Source organism: Schistocerca piceifrons, chromosome 1 (assembly GCF_021461385.2).
Source record: "Schistocerca piceifrons isolate TAMUIC-IGC-003096 chromosome 1, iqSchPice1.1, whole genome shotgun sequence".
In the NCBI taxonomy this organism is placed as follows: domain Eukaryota; kingdom Metazoa; phylum Arthropoda; class Insecta; order Orthoptera; family Acrididae; genus Schistocerca; species Schistocerca piceifrons.
In genome coordinates, this window is record NC_060138.1 from 1,001,426,278 (window position 1) to 1,001,442,705 (window position 16,428).

The 16,428-nt window shown below is 43.9% G+C and overlaps 1 protein-coding gene and 1 pseudogene across 1 annotated transcript in view; both read left to right on the top strand.

Moving 5' to 3' along the window:
• Nucleotides 1-16,428, top strand: part of LOC124793932 (protein neuralized) — an 881,057-nt gene that overhangs the window by 158,918 nt on the left and 705,711 nt on the right. The gene's annotated exons all lie outside the window — the stretch shown is intronic.
• On the top strand, nucleotides 1,214-1,331 carry LOC124722761 (annotated as a pseudogene).

A 16,428-nucleotide genomic window follows, 5' to 3' on the forward strand; every position in this document is an offset into this window, starting at 1 on the left:
GTCCGACCAGGCAACATTTGTCCAGTCATCAACAGTCCAATGTCGATGCTGACGGGCCTAGGCGAGGCGTAAAGCTTGTGTCGTGGAGTCATCAAGGGTACACGAGTAGGCCTTAACTCCGAAAGCCCATATCGATGCTGTTTCGTTGAATGGTTCGCCCTCTGACACTTGTTGATGGTCCAGCATTGAAATCTGCAGCAATTTGTGGAAGGGTTGCACTTGTGCCATGCTGAACGATTCTCTTCAGTCGTCGTTGGTTCTATTGTAGCACGATCTTTCCGCGGCCGTAGCGATGTCGGAGATTTGATGTTTGACAGGATTTCTGATATTTACGGTACACTCGTGAGATGGTCGTACGGGAAAATCTCCACTTCATCGCTACTTCGGGGATGCTGTCCCACCGCTCGTGCGCCGACTATAACACCACGTTCAAACTCACTGAAATCTTGATAACCTGCCATTGTAGCAGCAGCAGCAGCAGATTTAACAACTGCGCCAGACACTGTTGTCTTATATAGGCGTGCTGACCGCAGTGCCGTATTGTGCCTGTTTACATATGTCTGTATATGGGTAAGCATGCCTATACCAGTTTCTTTGGCGCTTCAGTGTAGGATATAATATAGCTAATGTTGTCACCAAGTTCCCTAGCAAGTCACTATACAGTTTTGCGGAGTACATACGTGTATAGACTACTTCAACAAAAGTACTTATGTTAGTCGACGTTAATATAACACTTTGAACTCTACTGAATACACTTTCAGTGAAGTGTCTGAATGTCTGTGGAGGAATGGCAGAACATTCTTCCTCAAGAGCAGAAACCAGAGACGACGTTAATATAACACTTTGAACTCCACTGAATACACTTTCAGTGAAGTGTCTGAATGTCTGTGGAGGAATGGCAGAACATTCTTCCTCAAGAGCAGAAACCAGAGAAGGCAGTGATGTTGACGCTGGCGTCTGGAACAAAGTCTACTATCTAACTCATCTCAAATGTGATCCATTGCGTTCACGTCGGGACTCTGGGTAGGCCAGTCCACTTCAGCTATGTTATTGTCGACAAAACATTGCCTCGGTAATGCTGCTTTGCGACAGGCTTCATTGTCACGCCGCTACGGCCATCGTCTCGCAGCTGTTCATATACTGTATACGGAACACAGTCCTGTAAAATATGTTCATGTCCTTCCTCATTTAGCGTTCTCGTAAGCGCAATAAGGGCAACGGCCTTGCCGCAGTGGAAACACCGGTTCCCGTCAGATCACCGAAGTTAAGCGCTGTGGGGCGTGGCCGGCACTTGGGTGGGTGACCGTCCGGGCCGCCATGCGCTGTTGCCATTTTTCGGGGTGCACTCGGCCTCGTGGTGCCAATTGAGGAGCTCCTAGACCGAATAGTAACGGCACCGGTCAAAGAAAACCATCATAACGACCGGGAGAGTGGTGTGCTGTGCTGACCACACGCGCCTCCTACCCGCATATTCATCTGAGGATGACGCGGCGGTCGGATGGTCCCGATGGGCCACTTTTGGCCTGAAGACGGAGTGCTGCTTTATTAAGCGCGATAAGGGGACCACAACCTAACTACGAAAACCATCACCATACCATACTTCTTCCCTACTTCACTGCTGACACTTCACAACGGATTGCCACCGGGTAAGACACGATTAATCATCCCCAGTGACTCGTTTCCAGTCGTTTACTGCCCAATGGCGTCGTTCTTTACACCAGCTCAAGCGTCGTTGCGCACTGATTACAGAAATGTGTGGCTTACGAGGATCCGTTCGACCACTGTACCCTGTTCTTTTTAACTCCGTACACACAGTCATTGTGCTAGCTGGGCTGCTCGTAGGAAATTTGAATTCGTGAGTGATTCCTTTAGCTGATTTTTTTTACAACCACGCTCCTCCATGTTCGACGGCCCCGTGCGTCAGTGCACGAAGTCTACGTGGTCTCGACTTACGTATGATTGTTCCTTCGCGTTTGAACTTCACAATCACTTTATCAACAGTCTACCTGGGCAACTTTTCGGAAGGTTCAAATGTTCCTGGTGTACTGGTTACTCACGTGCCATCCGATGATTGGGCCGCGTTAGAAGTTACTGAGATCTGAGATCTCCTGGCCGATCCATCCAACTCTTACTGTTTCTCTACTGACAACACAATACTCCAGCTGCTTTTAAATGGCAGGTGCTCCTCTCTTATATCTAGCGGTCAATTACGCATTACTTAATGCTGTCCGAATACTTTTCATTAGATGCGATTTTGTAGAATAATTTCCTTTATAACCAAAACTTTAATTTGGTGCTGGAAATTTGTTTCGTCATGTGCTACGTGGTGCCAACACTTCTTTCTTTATGTATGAAGATGGTATCGGTGACCATGCAGCTCTCTTAGAATGAAATGATAATTAAATGAAGACCCTAAGCTGTTGACAGGCGTTGATATACATCAACGGGGACAGTTGAAAATGTGTGCCCCGACCGGAACTTGCACCCGGGATCTCCTGCTTACATGGCAGACGCTCTATCCATCTGAGCCACCAAGGGCACAGAGGATAGTGCGACTTCAGGGATGTATCCCTTGCACCCTCCCCGTGAGATCCACATTCCCAACTTAATGTCTACACACTACATTCGTAGTGCTCCTGCCCATTACACTCATTACTCGCGGCAGACAATCTTACCGAGTCCCGTAAGAGTTCGGGCAATGCGTGTGCATCCAGCACAGAAGAAGAAGGTCAATGGCCGGTTAACCTTAACTATATGAAGATGGTGTCTATTCTTTCAGACAAGCAGGGGCACTACGAATGTAGTGTGTGGACATTAAGTTGGGAATGTGAGCCTTAGGGGGAGCGTGCAAGGGATAAACCCCTGCAGTCGCACTATCCTCTGTGCCGCGGTGGCTCAGATGGATAGAGCGTCTGCCATGTGAGCAGGAGATCCCGGGTTCGAGTCCCGGTCGGCGCACACATTTTCAACTGTCCCCGTTGATGTATACCAACGCCTGTCGACAGCTTAGGGTCTTGATTTAATTATCATTTCTTTCTTTATAGGTCGATAGGGTCCGCCTTAACAAGTCTTACGTGCAAGAAGTTAGAAGCAATCGAAAATGGATCGACTGATGTCAAAGGGAATCTCACAGAAAAAGGTCAAAAACCTTGAAAGACTATTCAAGAAGGACAAGTTACACTACTCGCTAGAGAATAAATATTCCCTTATTTGATCATGTTCGGGATATTGCAGGTGCTTATAGTGGTAAAGATAGACTGGCGAGGAGTAACTGTTCGAAGAACCTAAATTACTGGAGAGGATAGACACAGTATAGTGGAACCATTGCTACAATGATTGTCTACGTTTGTTGCAGGGAAAAACAACAAGAAGGGCAAAAAGACCAATTACTCTCTCAGACCACTCTGTAGAAACCTTATAAAGTCCAAAGTTTTTAAGAAAATGTAGCTAAATGTGGCGCAGTTGTTAAGAAGTGTTACATGCACACAACTTTTCGTGCTTATTGAGTTACACGTTTTTAATTTTAAACAAAAGAAATGTTTTCAACAAGGTGAGTACAAACGGTCCTTTTTTGAAAAGCCTCTCAGTACTAAATCAATGCATTTTTGTAAAAACTTTGATATACCATAATTACAAATGGAACAGAATTTTAATATCTTCTTTTGCTAGATTTTTACTGCTATCCAAATATCTGTGAAAAAACATGCACCAAATTTTAGGGCTTTTCCCTTTCATAAATGCCTTACTATTGCGTTAAATGAATATTCCTTCCACAGAATATTTCACTATAGTGTTGACTAGATGCATGCCACATTTAAGTACTGTAACGTCAGTAGTTCGCGAGGAAAATGTACGTAAAGTTTCCAAACTGTAAGTTACGCCCTTACCTTCTGTGGACGAACTAATGCGAGCCATATGCATACTTCTGTTCATTCTCAAACATTCTTTTCTTTGCTTGTCTTCTCTGGTTAATCTGATTTCCAAACTGAGTATCAATTCTCCTGTTACCGATTTCCTTCAATACCGGCAATGAGAAAGCTCCCATATCATATGCTAGCCTCAGTACAGTTCGTAGTCTGCCGAGATTCATAATTTGTAGTAATTATACTTTACTAGAACGAGGCATGCTGCAGATTGCAGTAAACGATCTACACACAACTTCCGTAAGCTTTACTCCTTTACAACCACTTGTAAACGAATGCCACAAACCAAAGAATATAAAATCAGTTGCAGTGATGCTATTTCTCATCCTTCTTGATGTTCTACACAAACATCTGGTCGGCAGGTGATGGTTGAAGTGGTCGCTATAGCAAGCAGAAATCCACTAATACCATTATTGCTGGCCCCTGATTTGACCAGAACCGAGGAAGAATCTTCCTACACGTCTGTCAGGGACCTGAAGATGGCGTAGTAAATCGCCGAAACTGGTAGCCAAAGAAATTAAGTTTGCAAAGTGAAAGATGTTTCATTTGACATCCTGTGTTGAACAGCCGAGTCCCACAACTATCTTCTAAAAGATAGACGTACAGAAAATTAAGTTTGGCTAACGTTATCATGTAACAAATAATGCGTTGTGAAGGGTTGCACACAAATACAGTAACAGCTTTAAAAACAAAGTGCGTAATTATTTATACGGAGCAAAAATACGGAGCAAAATTCAGAGCAGTAAAATTCGTAACAGGGACGGATTCAGAGAGAATGCTGCTCAGAACTTGTCTAAACAAAATGTAATGGGAACGTGTGTCCCAAAGTTTTCTAAACATTGGCCCTGTGCATTGTTTTCAGGTTCCGTTAATGTGTGAAAAGGTAATGTAAATGCCACGTCAACCTGTTGCGTGGGAGTAAACTGTTTGCGACCGCTGTGATTCGCAGCGTCCGGTTACACAACACGATGAGCGTATTTTTGCTCCATCTGTAAAAGCCGTTATCTCTTGCAGTACAATCAGTCCTGTTTTTTAACGATGGAGTTACTCTGCAGCTTACAGCGGCGAGTTATGGCTTTCCACCACTCAACTGACATTTACTCGCCGAACTCGTGTAAATAAAGTCATCTTTAGGATACCATACCGTAAATATTAGTGTTTTACGCTATAGGTGTATTGTAGTTTTTCGTTTGGAGTTAAATAATTTGAAAAATCGATTTTTTTCATGATAGCCCCTAAATCAACAGGAGTCTTGATTGTTGTCGTTTCTGCGTATTTTGAGACCTTGGACTGTTGTGTAATCACTTTGGAGTATTAAATTAAGAAAGAGTGAAAGAAAGTTGTGTATCAACTACAAGAAGTCAAATCATTCGAGTTCATCCATCAGATAAAGTATGTGTTTGTTTCAAAACCTACCTTCTCACTTAGTGTAGTAGCTGCTGAGATAGGAATGATTTTGCTAAAGGCAACACTGTGCCTTGTTAGGAGTCTATTACAAGTTGTCTTTGTGATGGGAACACTTGGCAGCCGTCCGTGGTGGCCGTGCGGTTCTAGGCGCTTCAGTCCGGAACCGCGTGACTGCTACGGTCGCAGGTTCGAATCCTGCCTCGGGCATGGATGTGTGTGATGTGCTTAGTTTAGTTAGGTTTAAGTAGTTCTAAGTTCTAGGGGACTGATGACCTAAGATGTTAAGTCCCATAGTGCTCAGAGCCATTTGAACCATTTGAGCACTTGGCAAACAATCACTTTTCGAACGTTCCAGCGGACTGTTTCGGTTCGGTTGATATCGTTGGGGTATGATCTTGATCTGCTTCTGGTGAATATGACGACCCTTCAACGGTGTTGCAAACAAAGACAGTCGGCACTTAAAACAAGCGATTTGTTTTAGTAACGACAACTGATCAGTTACTTCTTGTCGGTGGCAAAATGCCAGACTCGGGCGTTTGTTTTGGTTCTCAGTCCGAAAACTGATTTGATACGGCTCTACATGTCAGTCTTATCTTGATCTCTGCACAACTACTGCAACTGACATCCAGCTGAACCTTTTCACTGTGATCTAGTCTTGATTCGCCCCTCTATAGTTTGTACCTTCCCACATACACTCATTTTTTTTCCGTTGCCCTATTGATGCTTTAGGATGTTTCCTATCAACAGATCCCTCCTTTTAGTTACATAGCGCCATAAATTTCTTTTCTCTCATTTCAATTCAGTAATCTATCAGTCTTTCAAAATCTTCTCTTGTCTTTTTGGCTGTGGTGTTTAAATTTTCAGTTCCATACAAGGCTCTTCGGACAAATACCGTTACTCTTAAACTCTTTTTGAGAAATGCTTTTGTTTCTATAGCCACTATCCAGTTTATATCGTTTTTACTTCAGCAATCTTCATTTAGGTCCGCAGCTCGTGGTCGTGCGGTAGCGTTCTCGCTTCCCGCGCCCGGGTTCCCGGGTTCGATTCCCGCCGGGTCAGGGATTTTCTCTGCCTCGTGATGATTGGGTGTTGTGTGGCGTCCTTAGGTTAGTTTGGTTTAAGTAGTTCTAAGTTCTAGGGGACTGATGACCATAGCTGTTAAGTCCCATAGTGCTTAGAGCCATTTGAACCAATCTTAATTTATTTTGCTGCTAAACAGCAAATCTACTATAATACCTTCAGTTTCTCTCTTTCTAGTCTCATTCCCTCAGCGTAGGCCGATTTAGTTCTATTACATTCTATTAACTTTGCTTTACGTATGTCGATTTGTATTGTAACCTATTTTCAAGACGTTACCCGTTCCGTTAAACTGATCTTCCAAGACTTTGCCGTCTCTGACAGTGTTACAATGTCATTGGTAAACCTCAAAGTGAACTTGAATTCCCTTCCCAGTTTTGCCCTTGGTTGCCTTTACTGCTTGCTCAATGAACAGATTGAATAACATGGGGGATAGGCTACAACCATCTCTCTTTAGTCTGGCTTATAACAGTTGTTCCACTATTCTGTACTTTAAATTTACCCTCGATGAATAATGATGGGGATGCAAGGAAACATTGGACGTAGCCCAGTTTTGGGCAAAAAAGCTTTGATACTTGGACACGAACAAGTAAAAGTATTATTATAATCATAATGCGCATATTCGTATCTGTAAACTGCACGCTCTCCTAAGACGAAACAGATATTTGAAATGTCATAAATGGTCATTTTGCTAGAACCATTGCATTGTCGGTTGCGATGCCAGCTGTCGTGCAGGAAGGTGTGTGTGGGCTTTAGTTCTGCGGGTTGCGTATACCTCGCCAGTAGGCGCTTATTTTCCTCACGTCAGCAAAGATGTTTGCCTCTCTCTCTTTCTCCCTCTCTCTCGCGCAATTCAGTCATATGCGTGAAATTTAAATACATAGTTAATTTCTGCATCTCAAATTATAATAGTATTAAAGTGTTTGTTTGTTGTTTGTTTGTTCTTCCTCGGAGGGCGGCCTCTGGTGGCCGAGCGGTTCTAGGCGCTTCAGTCTGGAACCGCGAGACCGCTACGGTCGCAGGTTGAATCCTGCCTCGGGCATGGATGTGTGTGATGTCCTTAGGTTAGCTAGGTTTAAATAGTTCTAAGTTCTAGGGGACTGATGACCTCAGATGTTAAGTCCCATAGTGCTGAGAGCCATTTCACTATCTCCGGCATTTTACAAAATTGTCTGTTGTCGTCTTACTCGTCACAGTGTGAGCAGATTTGACCCGTGTTGAAGCTCTGTACTAGTTTACGCCCAAAACTTGTTTACAACGGCAAGTAGGTACAAAGGATATAACGTGGCGCCAGCCTCTGTACCAAGGTACTAATGGTTCAAATGGTTCTGAGCACTATGGGACTTAACATCTGAGGTCATCAGTCCTCTAGAACTTAGAACTACTTAAACCTAATTAACCTAAGGAGACCACACACATCCATGCCCGAGGTAGGATTCGAACCTGCGGCCGTAGCGGACGCGCGGTTCCAGACTGAAGCACCTAGAATCAGGGTACTACCGCACGTTAATGCAGTGGCGTTTGTCCTTGAGGCAGGTGATTCGAACCTTGTTGATGAGACAAATATTAATCATAATTATGGAAAAAATGATGTATTGTCAATGAGGATTAAGTTATTATTTTCTTTTACGTTTTATATTTTATTGTTGGCAACACGACGGGGATGTTGCCCACGCTTGTACTCATAGCATACAAGCGGGCGTCTCGGGTTCTGTCGTGTTGTTGGGAGGGGGGGGGGGGGGGAGGGTGCGGGGGAGTAGAGTATGTGAAGGCTGTCAAAGTACGTTTTCCCCCTCCCCCTCCCCTCCATCATACCCTCCCCAGCTGCATATACAGGGTGAGTCGCGTAAGACGTAACACCCCCATTATTCCGGGGGCGATTGCACGTATCGGCATGCGGTTTTCGGCGAATCATAGCTGGCTATGGGGCACATACGTTGGTACATGCGCAATAATCACAACGTTTATATTGACCGAGATAATGAGGCAAGTACATGTTTTATAAATGGGACGCTATACTTTTTTTTACCATCATTCGAACGCTCTGGAAAAGACGCGTATAGTGATGTAACGCATGTTTCTATTGTGATTCAAACATCGCTTAAAAGACGCTGGGAAATATTGTTCGAGTGAAGGTCGAGGCGGTCGCAAGCGGCTGCAGACTGTAAACACGCCTCGCGCGACCCGCAGGCCGAGTTGCCGTGCTCTATGCAGCATGCACGGCCTACGCTATGTAGGTAAATCCTCATCCGCCCTCTTTTAAGCAAAGTTTGAATCACAATAGTAACATGCGTTACATCACTATATGCGTCTTTTCCAGAGCGTTCGAATGATGGTAAAATAAGTATCGCGTCCCATTTAAAAAACATGTACTTGCCTCATTATCTCGGTCAATATAAACGTTGTGATAATTGTGCATGTACCAACGTATGTGCCCCATAGTCCGCTATGATTTGCCGAAAACCCCATACCGATACGTGCAATCGCCCCCGGAATAATAGGGGTGTTACGTCTTAGGCGACTAACCCTGTATATCTTGACATCTCCCTCATCTTTAACGAATACCTTTTTATATTACAAATAATTACGATTGTTGTTATCCCTTAAAACGTTTGTTTACACCTGTGTTTAAGATTTCGCTTCAGCATAAGACTACTGATATGCGAGGATATAAATTGGTGGGAGGGGTGCTGTATCTTTCTGTCGTTTTCACCTACCTTCTGGAAAGACTGTTCAAAATGGCTCTGATCACTATGGGACTTAACTGCTGAGGTCATCAATCCCCTAGAACTTAGAACTAATTAAACCTAACTAACTTAAGGACATCACACACAACCACGTCCGAGGGAGGATTCGATCCTGCGACCGTAGCGGTCGCGCGGTTCCAGACTGTAGCGCCTAGAACCGCTCGGCCACTCCGCACGGCGGAAAGACTGTGTTTCGGTTATTTTATTCTTAGCAGAGCGTCTTCTTCTCCTCCTACCCCCCCCCCCCCCCTCTAACTTCCTGTAGATTAACGAACATTGTCATATTTAAGTGTGTCAGCAGGTATGATGAGCTTGTAAATGGGCGCCTTTTCTTGGCTGGAATGTTATTTACACCCAGTCAGGTCACAACCCTATACTGCCGGGCTGACCTCCAGGAACCCCCCTACAAAATTATCCTGTGCTGAACGAAGCCTTTAATTTTCTTAGAATTTCATGCTGTTTTCGACACTCTTAGTTCTCACGATGCTGTATTCTCCGTGAAAGCAGCTGAAAATTTGTAAATTAATGTAATATGCAAATTAAAAACGATTTGAAACTTCAACGATTTCAAACTCGAACCGTGGACTTCCGCCTTTCGTGAGTAAGTGCCCTACCGACTGAACTATCGAAGCACGACTCAAGACCCGCTCTCGAAGCTTCATTTCGGCCAGTATCCCTTATCCTAACCCCAAAGGTTGCGGCCAAGCCATTTCTCCGCAGTATCCTTTCTTCCAACAGTGCTAGTTTCAGAAGGTATGCAGGGGAGCTTCTGTGAAATGTGCAAGGTAGGAGAAGAGGTACTGGCGGAAGTGAAGCTGTGAGGGCCGGCCGTGAGTCACTTTTGGATAGCTGAGTCGGCAGAGGACTTATCCGCGAGACGCAAAGGTCCCATTTTCGAGTCCCCGTCCGACATACCGTTTTAATTCGCCAGCAAGTTTCAAGTCAGTGCACACTCCACAAAAGTGTGAAAATTCGTTCCGGAAACAAACGATATTAGTGAAATGTTTTGACGTGGAGGGTCATGACCCTCATAACTGCTGGCAGCACTTCCGAATCGTAAGCGATTCCTTCCGCTGGTTTGATGCGATTTTGTACAGCTACCCTCCGCAATATCGACCGTCTCTGCCCGTCAGTACACGAGGTCTGCCTAGTCTTTATTTATATTCGTGTTCCTTCCCTCTTCCAACAGTTGACTTTTGTAGCTTCAAAAGGGTTGAAATGTCTCTGATGGATTTCTTCATTCAGGTGGCATCCAGTGAATAGTCACTGAGCTCTCCTGAACGACCCGATACTTTTGATCATAATACAGTGTAGAGCCAAAGAAACTGGTACACCTGCCTAATATCGTGCAGGGCTCCCGCGAACAAGTAGAAGGGCCGCAACACGGTGTGGCATAGACTCGACTAATGTCTGTAGCAGTGCTGGAGGGAATTCACACCATAGGTTCGTATGAGTAGTTGCCAGCGGGTTCGTGCGCATGCGCAGAGCTGAATTCGCGTGAGCAGTGCCTTCCTCCCGCTTCTGGCTACTTGAAGCGTGGCTGTTTGCTGTATGAGCAGTAGCATCAAGTAGCCAGATGCTACTCGGAAAAATTTTTCCGGCGCGCCCAAGCAACCAGACTCGCGCATGCGCAGAGCAAGCTGAGTTATAGGGGGAGGGGGGGGATACTTCCCCACGTGACCCGTGTATATGTTTCGAGTCTTCGTAATACTGCTGGTCTCTTCGTTTACAGCTCCCACGTCAAATGAAATCAAAACAGATTTCTGTGACCAGGAGCCATCAAGTGAATTAATATACATTCTCATAATTATGAAAGACCAAAATTTTCAATTTTCTGATTTTATATTATTTCCACATTATTAGCAATCAACCATTAATGTCTTAATGAAGCTATTTCTGTCTGTTTTGTAGAGAAATTTGCTTCTATTTTTTTCCGCTGTGGCAGTTAGTTTATTTGAAATGAAGTGTTTCATTCCGCACTATTGGCTACTTTCAATTTCGTTCAATTTCAAGTGCAAATTATCATTTTCTGGGACGAATGACATTATACCATAATAAAGAACCAAACACGAGAATACAGTACTGGACCTCCGAGAAAATTGGTGTCACGAAAACCACATGAAAAGCTGAATATCAGGTACTTTAGAGTGCATCTGGACATAGAAATGTGCAATTAGAGCGGAATGAAGCATTTTAGTTTGGTTTATGAAATTCCGAGCTGGCTGGAGCAGTCTCTGATGTCCTGTTTCTTTTATGACACTGTAAGATCTCTTAATGCTATATACGTACGAACATACGTAAACATGTACTAGAAGTTGACTAAGTAAGCAAATTTGGTCAGTAGTTTTTATCTAAATATTTTGTTTCAAATATAAACTGTCAGTTGTACAGTGTCTTTGCCTCACAGTCAACCTTGTTAATTTTTTGCACATTTTGAAATAGTCATGAAATTTATTGTCCTTTATTTCGGTGTAAGCTACACAAGCAACTGTTTCTGTCTTCTTTTTTTTTTTTCAAGAAATTTGTATTCCATCCTACCAGCTTTTTGCAGTGTTGTGTAGATGTAAACGAGTTGGAAATGCTGCATAATAACATTGCAGAGTACGAATTAAAAAAAAAAAATTGTCAAATTCACCCCATAGCAAAATGTTATGGTACTTCGAGCTGTGGAGTCTAATTCTGAAATGATATTTTGCCAAGAACTGCTTCCTTATTTGCATCCTTTATCTGGGCGGGACATGATAAAACAATTGCTCTAAGTACAACTCTGCATGTCCTCTCAACAACATGCCGCAGGGCTGCACATAGTCACGTGATGCCCCACCACGCACAAATTCCACCAGAAATGCGACGAAAAGCGTATGAGGAGAGCAAGCACCAAGCACGGGCTGCCTACGTCATCGTAGCTGCGCATGCGCAGTACAGCCTGTTGTCTGGCGCTGTCTGGTAACTGCTCAAACGAACCTCATGAATCCCGCAGGCTGTACATAAATCCGTAAGAGTACAAGGGGGTGGAGATATCTTCTGAGCAGCACGTCGCATGGCATCCCATATATGCTTAATATGTTCACGTCTGGGGAGTTTGGCGACCAGTGGAAGTGTTTAAACCCAGAAGAGTGTTCCTGGAGCCACTCTGTAGCAATTCTAGTCGTGTGGGGCGTTGCATTGTCCTGCTGGAATTGCCCAAGTCTGTCAAAATGCACAATGGACATGAATGGATGCAGATGATCAGACAGGATGCTTACGTACGTGTCACCTGTCAGAGTCGTATCTACAGGTATCGGGGGTCCCACATCACTCCAACTGCAGACGCCCATCACCATTACAGAGCCTCCGCCAGTTGAACAGCCCCTGTTGACATGCAGGGTCCACGGATTCATGCGGCTGTCTCCACACCCAAAACCTCCATCCACCCGATACTATTTGAAACGAGACTCGTCCGACCAGGCAACATGTTTGCAGTAATCTACAGTCCATGGTGTTGACGGACTCGGGGGAGGCGTAAAGCTCTGTGTCGTGCAGTCATCAAAGGTACGCAAGTGGTCCTTCGGCTCCGAAAGGCCATATTGGTGATGTTCCCTTGAGTGGTACGCACGCTGACACTTTTTGATGGCCCACCATCACAGGGAATGGGGGTAAGAAATACAGTAGAAGAAGAATGGGTAGCCCTGAGGGATGAAGTAGTGAAGGCAGCAGACGATCGAGTAGGTAAAAAGACGAGGGCTAATAGAAATCCTTGGGTAACAGAAGAAATATTGAATTTAATTGATGAAAGGAGAAAATATAAAAATGCAGTAAATGAAGCAGGCAAAAAGGGATACAAACGTCTCAAAAATGAGATCGACAGGAAGTGCAAAATGGCTAAGCAGGGATGGCTAGAGGACAAATGTAAGGATGTAGAGGCTTATCTCACGAGAGGGAAGATAGATACTGCCTACAGGAAAATTAAAGAGACCTTACGAGAGAAGGGAACCACTTGTATGAATATCAAGAGCTCAGATGGAAACCCAGTTCTAAGCAAAGAAGGGAAGGCAGAAAGGTGGAAGGAGTATATAAACGGTTTATACAAGGGCGATGTACTTGAGGACAATATTATGGAAATGGAAGAGGATGTAGATGAAGATGAAATGGGAGATATGATACTGCGTGAAGAGTTTGACAGAGCACTGAAAGACCTGAGTCGAAACAAGGCTCCCGGAGTAGACAACATTCCATTGGAACCGCTGACAGCCTTGGGAGAGCCAGTCATGACGAAACTCTACCATCTGGTGAGCAAGATGTATCAGACAGGCGAAATACCCTCAGACTTCAAGAAGAATATAATAATTCCAATCCCAAAGAAAGCAGGTGTTGACAGATGTGAAAATTACCGAACTATCAGTTTAATAAGTCACAACTGCAAAATACTAACGCGAATTCTTTACAGACGAATGGAAAAACTGGTAGAAGCCGACCTCGGGGAAGATCAGTTTCGATTCCGTAGAAATGTTGAGACACGTGAGGCAATACTAACCTTACGACTTATCTTAGAAGAAAGATTAAGAAAAGGGAAACCTACATTTCTAGCATTTGTAGACTTAGAGACAGCTTTTGACAATGTTAACTGGAATACTCACTTTCAAATTCTGAAGGTGGCAGGGGTAAAATACAGGGAGCGAAAGGCTGTTTACAATTTGTACAGAAACCAGATGGCAGTTATAAGAATCGAGGGGCATGAAAGGGAAGCAGTGATTGGGAAGGGAGTGAGACAGGATTGTAGCCTCTTCCCGATGTTATTCAATCAGTATATTGAGCAAGCAGTAAAAGAAACAAAAGAAAAATTCGGAGTAGGTATTAAAATTCATGGACAAGAAATAAAAACTTTGAGGTTCGCCGATGACATTGTAATTCTGTCAGAGACAGCAAAGGACTTGGAAGAGCAGTTGAACGGAATGGACAGTGTCTTGAAAGAAGGATGTAAGATGAACATCAACAAAAGAAAACCGAGGATAATGGAATGTAGTCAAATTAAATCAGGTGATGCTGAGGGAATTAGATTAGGAAATGAGACACCGAAAGTAGTAAAGGAGCTTTGCTATTTAGGGAGTAAAATAACTGATGATGGTCGAAGTAGAGATGATATAAAATGTAGACTGGCAATGGCAAGGAAAGCGTTTCTGAAGAAGAGAAATTTGTTAACATCGAGTGTAGATTTAAGTGCCAGAAAGTCGTTTCTGAAAGTATTTGTATGGAGTGTAGCCATGTATGGAAGTGAAACATGGACGATAAATAGTTTGGACAAGAAGACAATAGCAGCTTTCCAAATGTGGTGCTACAGAAGAATGCTGAAGATTAGATGGGTAGATCACATAACTAATGAGGAGGTATTGAATAGAATTGGGGAGAAGAGGAGTTTGTGGCACAACTTGACGAGAAGAAGGGACCGGTTGGTAGGACATGTTCTGAGGCATCAAGGGATCACAAATTTAGCATTGGAGGGCAGCGTGGAGGGTAAAAATCGTAGAGGGAGACCAAGAGATGAATACACTAAGCAGATTCAGAAGGATGTGGGTTGCAGTAAGTACTGGGAGATGAAGAAGCTTGCACAGGATACAGCAACATGGAGAGCTGCATCAAACCAGTCTCAGGACTGAAGACCACAACAACAACAACAACAACAACCATTGAAATCTGCAGCAATCTGCGGAATGGTTTCACTTCTGTCACTTTGAACGATTCTCTTCAGTCGTCGTTGGTCCCGTTCTTGCAGGATCTTTTTCCGGCCGCAGCGATGTCGGAGATTTGATGTTTTACCGGATTCCTGATATTCACGGTACAGTCGTGAAATGGTCGTATGGGAAAATCCCTTCTTCATCGCTATCTCGGAGAAGCTGTGCCCCATCGCTCGTGCGTCAACTATAACACCACGTCCAAACTCACTTAAATCTTGATAACCTGCCAATGTAGCAGCAGTAGCCGATCCAACAATTGTGCCAGACACTTGTCTTATGTAGGCGCTGACAACCCCAGCGCCGTATTCTGTCTGTTTATATACCTCTGTATTTGAATACGCATGCCTATAAGAGTTTCTTTGGCGTTTCGATGTGTATTATATGTATATAAGAAAAGGTCAGATTGTTAAAATAACTTGATTAAAAGATGTGATTCTTCAGTTTCTCCCGGCGCATTTCTTGCTCGAACAGTCCACGAATGTACTGCCGGTCCATAGTGTCCAACGGCCCCCGTTGGACACTATGGACCGGCGGTACACCCGTGGACTGCTTGAGTTGATTAAAAGATGATAACAGTATTAATGTGAAACTCAAAAATGGCACTTATAAGAGTTGAAGGGTATCAAAGGGAAGAAGTAGTTAAGAATGGAGTGAGACAGCTCGTAGTCTATCTCCGGTGTTACGCAGTCCGTACATTGCCCAGGCTCTCAGGGAAACCAAGGAGAAGTATGGAAAAGGTATTAAAGTTGAGAGATAAGCAATAAAAATTTTGCGGTTTGCCAATATATTTCTATCAGAGACGGCGAAGGACTCTTAGGAGCAATTGAATGGAATGTACAGTTTATCCCCAAAAGATGTTATAAAGTGAACGTCAACGAAAGTAAAGCAAGGATAATGGAATGTAATCGAATTCAATCAGGCGATGCTGAGGGAATTAGAGTAGGAAATGAGACACTTGAAATAGTAGATGAGTTTGGCTTCCTGGGCCGTAAAGTTACTGACAATGGCCGAAGCAGAAAGTATATAAAACGCAGACTGACTATAGCAAGGAAAGCATTTTTAAAAACCAAAGTATATTAACATCTAATATTACGTTTAATGTCAGGAAGCTCTTTCTGAACGTATTTGAGTGGTGAGTTGCGAGTTGAAATTTGGTGGTACATAAGAATGCTGCTGAAGTTTTGGTACGTAGATCGAGTTATGAATGTGGAGATACTGAACAGAATTGCTGAAAAATAATTTATGATAGAAAACTTCCTGGCAGATTGAAACTGTGTGCCGGACCGAGACCCGAACTCCGCACCTGTGCCTTTCGCGGGCAAGTGCTCTACCAACTGAGCTGCCCAAGTTGGTAGAGCACTTGCCCGCGAAAGGCAAAGGTCCGGAGTTCGAGTCTCGGTCCGGCACACAGTTTTAATCTGCCAGGAAGTTTGAAATCAGCGCACACTCCGCTGCAGAGTGAAAATCTCAATTCTGGAATTTATGATAAAACTCCTCTTAAGAAGGAATGCTTGTTAGGACACATGCTGATGCATCCTAATAAAGGGAAGTGTGGCGGGTAAA